We start from the raw sequence: 7,843 nt of genomic DNA, 5'->3' as shown, positions 1-7,843 counted from the left end.
AGTGTATGTGTAGAAATTCAGCTATTATTCTATCCTACTTCTTCAAATGCAGAACTTCAACAGTATAAAAAAGGAGACAGAATCCTACACTACAACATCCCCATAATCACTGGCCGACTTCAACAATTATCATCGAATGGCTGAGCTTTACAAAATGCAATCCTTCCTACTTACCTATGAAGAGTGTGTGTGTGTGTGTATACGAATATATTAATATATATGTATGTATATGCATATGGCATATATGTGTGTGTGTGTTTTGTGTATGTGTTTATATATGTGTGTGTGTGTGTGTGTGTATACAGACAGTTTGGACATGAGATTCTGGAGGCTGAAATTCCCAAGACAGAAAGATGGGTACCCAAGAAACTATTTCCTTCTTATTAGGCCTTTTTCTCCTCCTCTGGTCTTTGGTTGATTGGATGAGGCCCACTCCCCTTATGGAGGGCAATCTGCTTCACGTAGACTGCCTATTCCAGTGTTAATGTCATCCAGATCCCCCCTCCAGTACACAGAATAACATAGGAACAAATGTCCTGGCACCCTGGGGCTCGGTCACAGGGACACACACAATTAACCATCACACAAGTTCTTTGTCATATTAGTGATTTTCATATTTTTCTCCCAATCTGTAGCATGTCTTTTTATTCTATAAATAGTGTCTTGTGCTGACCAAGAATTTTCAATGTGTATAAAGTTGAATTGATCAATGTTTTCTTTAATTGTTTTGTTGATGTGATAACTAAGAATACTTAGCCTAACTCCACATTGTGAAGATTTTCTCTTATGTTTTCTACTGTAAGTTCTCTAGTTTTGCAGTTTACATTTAGTTCTGTAATTAATTTTGATTTAATTGTGATGCCAGTATGGAGGTTTAAGTGGATTTTTAAGATCTTTGTTTAGTTTTTTCCTTCAACTTTTATTTTAAGTTCCGGGGTACATGTGCAGGATGTGCAGGTTTGTTGCATAGGTAAACATGTGCCATGTGGTTTGCTGCACAGATCATCTCATCACCTAGCTATTAACCACGACATCTGTTAGCTAATCTTTCTGATGCTCTCCCTCCCCCCAACCCTCACCCTTCACTTCTGACAGGCCCCAGTGTGTGTTGTTTTCCCATGTATCTATGTGTTCTCATCATTCAGCTACCACTTATGTGAGAAAGAGTGGTGTTTGGTTTTCTGTTCTTGCATTAGTTTGTTGAGGACAATGGCTTCTAACTTCAATGACGTACCTGCAAAAGACATGAGGCATTCATTTTTATGGCTGCGTAGTATTCCATGGTGTATATATACCATATTTTCTTTATCCAGTCTGTCATTGATGGTCAATGAAAGTCATAAACCCCAAATATCCCAGAAACACAGTGTATCCTAAGGACAAGAAACATGAAGAAACCTACACCAAGGAACACTGTACTCCCATTGATCAAAACCAGTGATAAACAGAAAATCCTAAAAGGAATAAAAGGAGAAAAAGCACATTACAAACAGAGGACTAAATGTAATGATGACATTCGATTTCTTATCAGAACCATTACAAACTGGAAGTTTGTAATAGTTTTATACACTGAAAAAAAAAAAAAGAAAAAAAAAAGCCATCAAAACTGACATCTGAATAGACTTCCGAAACTAAAGAGATTGAATTAGCAATCAAAAAAACTAATGGCCAAGAAAAGCCTGGGCCCAGACAGATTCACAGCTAAATCTTACCAAATATCTAAAGAAGAGTTGATATCAGTTTTTCACAAATTCTTCCAAAAATAGAGGAGAGAACATTTCCCAGCTTATTCTATGAGGCCAGTAGTACTCAAACACTGTAAGCATCGCCAGAAAACTACAAATGAATATCGTGTTTAAATACAGACGCAAGATCCTCAACAAAATATTAGCAAACTGAATCCAGTAGCATCTGCATAAATTATACATGATGACCAAGTGGGATTTATCCCAGGGATAGAAGGTAAGTTTAACATCTGAAAACCAATTAATGTAGTATCAGTAGAAAATAAACCAAAACTAATCTGATCATCTTAATAGACGTAGGAAAGGCATACGACAAAACTCAATATTCTTTCAACAAACAAGGAATAGAAGGGAACTTCCTCAACCTGATAGAGGACATCTGTCAGAAAGCTTCGGCTAACATCATGTTTAGTGGGACAGACCGAATGCTTTCACCTTTAGATTAGGAATAATACAAAGATGTCCACTCTCACCACTTCCATTCAATGTTGTACTGGAGATTGTAGCCAGGACAATTAGGTAAGAGAATGAAAAAAAAAAAAATTGTATCCAGATAGGAACAGAAGAAGTTAAACTACCTTTATTTGCAGATGATATGTTCTTATATGTAGAAAACCTCAAGGAGTGTACTAAAATACTAGTAGAATTAGTAAGTTCATCAGGGTTACAGGACATGAGATCAGTACTTAACAATAAATTGTATTTCAGATTATCAGATTAGGGATACTCAACTTACACACTTAAATCTCTGGATAGTGAAATCATGAGTATTTTTTCCTCTGTGATCTCCTATATTTTCTATATGGTAAATACGTGCCAGTTTCATAATCAGAAATGAAATTACAAAGATCATTTAAAATTAGCAAAAGAAATTGATACGAAAGAGATAATTTTAAGATTGCTGAAAAAACTCATTCTAATATGACCCAGTTAGCTAATATAGTTTCTTTGTTTTGTTTTAAAGATTAATTGCTTAGACAGCATATAATCAGTATAAAACAAGTGTATTTTAATCTATTTTTAAAACTTAGTAACTTTATAAGAGTTGATTTTCTTAGTCACCATTGCTTTCATAAATAACCTATGTTCTTCGAGGGGGAGCACGGTAATATTTCAATGCAAGCAAAGTATTGTTTACAATGCTGTTCATTGATTCATCCTGTCGGGTCGCAAAAGGCTACCAGGAAGTTTGTGAAAGATGTTTGGTGGGTAGCAGGAAGTTGTGAGGTTTAACAAATAAATTTGGCTAAATAAAATTCTGATGGGTGCACGTAGTGGCCAGTACTCCAATTCATGCATGTGCAATCTGGATTACTGTAGCCAAGTCATCATTAGGTTGATAACGATTTAATAAACCAAATAGGTGAGCGGGTTGGTGGCTCACACCTGTAATCCCAGCACTTTGGGAAGTCAAGGTGGGTGGATCACTTGAGGACACAAGTTCAAGACCAGCCTGGCCAACATGGCGAAACCCAGTCTCTACTAAAAATACAAAAATTAACTGGGTAGGGTGACGCATACCTGTAATTACCACTACTTGGGAAGCTGAGGCACGAGAATCACTTGAGTCCAGGAGGCGGAGGTTGCAATGAGCCGAGATTGTGCTATCACACTCCAGCCTGGACGACAGAGCAAGACTCTGTTTCAAAAAAATAATATTAATAATCCGAAGAGTTTTTTAGATTCAGTGACACAAATGAAGAGCAATGGTCTTCATTTCTCTACTTTTATTTTTTTTGGTAGAACTGTTATTGTTTTAGACCAATACACATTTTTTTAACTATAAAAAAAATGTTTTAGAGTCGGTGTCTCACTCTGTCGCCCAGCCTGGAATGCAGAAGTGTGATCATGGCTGACTGCAGCCTCAAATTCCTGGGCTGAAGTGATCCTGTCACCTCTGCCTCCTGAGTAGCGGGGACTACCAGGCATATGCCACCAAATCTGGCCAACTTAAGCTTGTATTTAAGTATTTTTTCCGAGGTCATAAAGGCCTTTAGTGTGATAGTATATTCTAAACAATTTACGATTATGAATTTTGGTCCCCAAACACATGTTGTAGCTTCCAGTATAATTCTTCCATTTGCAGAAGAGTGAGGACTTAAGGTATCACTCTCTTCTGCCAATAATAACATTCTTGAGTTCATGTAGTACTTTAGAGTGTACTGTGTGGGTCTCAGGATTCTTTCAATACTCCTTGCAGGATGGCGGAGCCGGCATTATGAATTTGGTCTTGTACATAAGGAAACTGGAACTTAGAGATTTTCAGTTAATTTGCCTGAAGTTGAAGATGTCTAACAGAAGGAAATGTGAACTAAGATGATATTCAGAAAGGACAAGGTGGTTGGAACCAGACAAGCATGGATATGAGTCATGATTCTGTTATTTGGGAAAGTCTCTCAATCTCACTGATAATCAGTTTTCACATATGAAAAAAAAAGTTATTAATTCCATCTTTTTTGAAATATTATAAGACTTAAATAAGAATAATACATGTTAAGCATCTAGAATTTAGGATGTTTCTTTGACAGCCATCTCCATTCATTTCTCTTAAATATCTTCATGTTGAGGAGACAGTTGTAGCTGAATATTTTAAGCATGGAAACAAGCATGACTGGGGGATGCAATTATAGACAATTTTCACTGTGATTCCCTGGGTCACCATGAATTTCTCCTGTGGGATAAATTCTTCCCTTGCTCTAGATGAAAGGCAACTCCTACAACTTATCACTTCCAGTTAATGAAAGGTTCTTCAAAAAAGGAATTCGTATGTGAGACCCAGGGTGGTCATCAAAACTTCAACCTCAATTTCAAGCTAAAACTTCTTCTCCCTCCACTCAGGCCAGCTGCAGATCAAAAGCCTGCAGCGGAGAAAGTGGATGTGTTGGCCTTTTTCTTTTTTCTCCTTCCAGGATTGTTCCTTCTCTGGCTCTCTAACCACACCAGAGTCACAACAGGGTAGAGAGGAGAGGAAGCGGGCAGTCAGCAGGTTCTCACTTTACTCATACAATTGTGAGCTGCACTACGTTCTCTGCCCTGAGAGCTTTTAAAACCCTCTCTTGCTCTTATGACTCTTTTTGGGGAGTTATGTGGAGACTTACCCCACCCATTACTATGGATCTCTCATGTAGTTTCTTAGTGGGGATCAGGTTCTCTCCTCCCTGGCTGGTCACTTATGTCTCCTTTTTCAGGTCCTAGACGTCTGATGGTGCCTCAACATTTTTTCCCCTGCTGAAATCTGTATTTCTTCCAGAAGATTCTCTTCAGAAAAAAATCCAAGACAACCCCACCATGGCTGTTTTGCACAGTCCACATCTGGTACAGGAGAAAAATTCATATATTCTTTCTTTCAACAAACTGAGTGAGAAACTTACCCAAGGCAGCAGCTTCTCTTTCACTTTATTGTGAGAACTGTTAGCTGACCTTTCTTAATTATTTCACTGTGTCCTCAAAACCTGTGACAATTGCATCAAGCTTTGTGTCTGTCATGAAGAGGGGATAAGAAATGCAGTGTATACATGCAATAGAATATTATTCCACTTGAAAAAGGAAAGGAATTCTGACGTGTTACAATATGAATGAACCTTGAGGACATTATTCTAAATGAAATATGCCTGTCAGAAAAGGACCAGTACTGTATGATTTACTTATATGAGTACTTAGAGTAGTGAAATTCATAAATAGAGTAGCATGGTGGTTGCCAGGGGCTTCCAGGAGGGAGGAATAAGGAGTTAGTGTTAATGGCTACAAAGTTTCCTATTTGTAAGATGAAGAGATTTAGAGTTTGGTTGCACTAGTGTGAATGTACTTAATGCCACTGAATTGTACACTTAAAAATGGTTAAGATGGTAAATGTTATGTTATGTGCATTTTACCACAATTAAGAAATAAGGCCAGGCATGGTGGCTTATGCCTGTAATCCAGGCAGTTTGGAAAGCCAAGGTGGGAGGAGTCATTGAACCCAGGAGTTAGAGCTCAGATGGGGCAAAATAGTGCAACCCAATGTTTACCAAAAAAATATTAAAAATGAGCTGAGCATCGTGGTGCACGTCTGTAGTCCTGGCTACATGGGAGGATGAGGCAGGAGGATCACTTGAGCCCAGGAGTTTGAGGCTGCAGTGAGCCATGATTATGCCATTGCACTTCAACCTGGGCAACACTGTCTCAATAAAATAAAATAAGAAAAGAAAAGAAAACTAACTTTAACCATCTTATGCCATTTTTGCAGCATAAAATTGCATTATACACTTCAGGCTTAAATAGATGACTGAGTCATGGATAAATCATTTACAGGAATTACAAAAGTCCTGACTCAATATGAACCTTTAATTTTATTATTGTTGGAGGGATGCTGATGTAATCGTTTTTGCAATATAAAATATAATTCTCAAATATAAATGTGTTACATTTCTTTTCTTTTTTTTAGTAATACTGAAGTGCACAGTGAGTGAATATGGACAGAGAATATTTTTTAAAACAAAAAAAGTGTTACGCTCAGGTTTTAAATCATAATATTTTTAGCTCTGTATTGTTTGTTGGTGTATTTTAAGGCTCTATAACTGTAGTGATGAATAAAAAAGGAAAGATCCACTTAGTTTTCTTTCCTCTTATCCCCTCAGCCTGCATTCACCTTTCAGCTTTAATAATCTAGTCCAGAGCCATTCTTCAGCTTTCAGTTACAGCACCCTCTGCTGAGCTGTTAGCAACATTACGTTGTGGCCATTTTTCCATTAGTAGGTACCTTTTTTCCAGAAGTAAAATATAATTTTCAAAATAATATTTTGACAATGCACTACAGAGATGAACTCTCTGCAAATCCAATTGCTCTCAAACTATTTGAAACTTATTACAATTATACATTTACAGCCACATTACTGCAAAGAAACAAGTAGTCATGAGTTTGAAGATACAATCAGACTTTAATGTAAAGGACATTCAGCTTTTGAGTGTTTTTAGCAGAAAGACATGAAGGAAAATAACAAAAAGTTCTACTTTAAAAATGAGTAATAGATACTTTCAAATAAGAAATGTGCATTTAAAATTCTTCTCTGCAGCGTGTGTTAGCTGTTAAAATGAATGATAGGGGAACAATTTTTATAGATTCTTAGGTTAATTGTTATTTATATGACCCAAATTTCTTCTAGCTATAAAACCCTTAAGTGTGACCCTTGACTAGATTATATGCTGTAGGAAGACTGAGAATTGTGTTGGTTTTCTTTACTGCTGCATCCCCTATATGAAGATCTGCGTATGACACATAGTAGACACTCAATAAATATTTAATAATTGAAGGAACAAAGTATGTAGGAAGAAATGTCTACACACACCTGCTTTGCGTGTTGAAAAGCACAGAAGAGTTTACTATGGAACCACTTGTGATTTGTCCTTTCATTTCCATCTTACTTAGAGCCCTTTTCTTCTTAGAACTTTGATCACCATTGTTACAATACGGTACCTAACTCTTCAGTGTTTGGATCTCTTCTTGTAAAACTTTAGACATCTAAAATGATTGGGGGAAAGTAGTTTATATAAGAGAATTCATGTAACTGTGCTTCTCTTTAAATAATCCTATCTAAACTTTTAATTAATGTAGTAGCAGTTCCCCTGTCCTCTCAAGCAAAGAATGTAGATAATAATTAGCCTTTTTTGAAGTTAAGCTTTCTGTTTGTTTTAATATTTATGATGGCCTTGTGTTGTAATGAAATTCTAGCTTGGATGTTAGTTCTTCCTCCACTCACTAGTCTCTTCTGTCATTGTGTCTGGCTCAGACATTCCTGACCTCTCCCCAGCTACCCTTGAGGCTTTCCTGCTATGAACCTGCTCTTCTGCTGGAAAGCAATTAAGCAAATATGACAAGAGCCAGATATTAAATAAAATTGAATATGTCTCCGAATAAGGACCAAAAATCAGGGTTTCAGTGCACAGTCTCTGTGTGGAGCTGAGAATTCCGTCTTCATATGAATGAGGTGTTATCCCCATGTATCACCTAACAAATAGAACACATTTTGCTCCTGGCACATGATATCTTCAAATGAAAGCTGGGAAAGTTTGGAGTCTTTATGAACTTTTTCCATAGAATATATTCTCAAAGTATATAAGAA

The sequence above is a fragment of the Macaca thibetana genome, chromosome 1 (genome assembly GCF_024542745.1).
Source record: "Macaca thibetana thibetana isolate TM-01 chromosome 1, ASM2454274v1, whole genome shotgun sequence".
Lineage (NCBI taxonomy): Eukaryota > Metazoa > Chordata > Mammalia > Primates > Cercopithecidae > Macaca > Macaca thibetana.
This window is presented reverse-complemented; position numbering follows the sequence as displayed.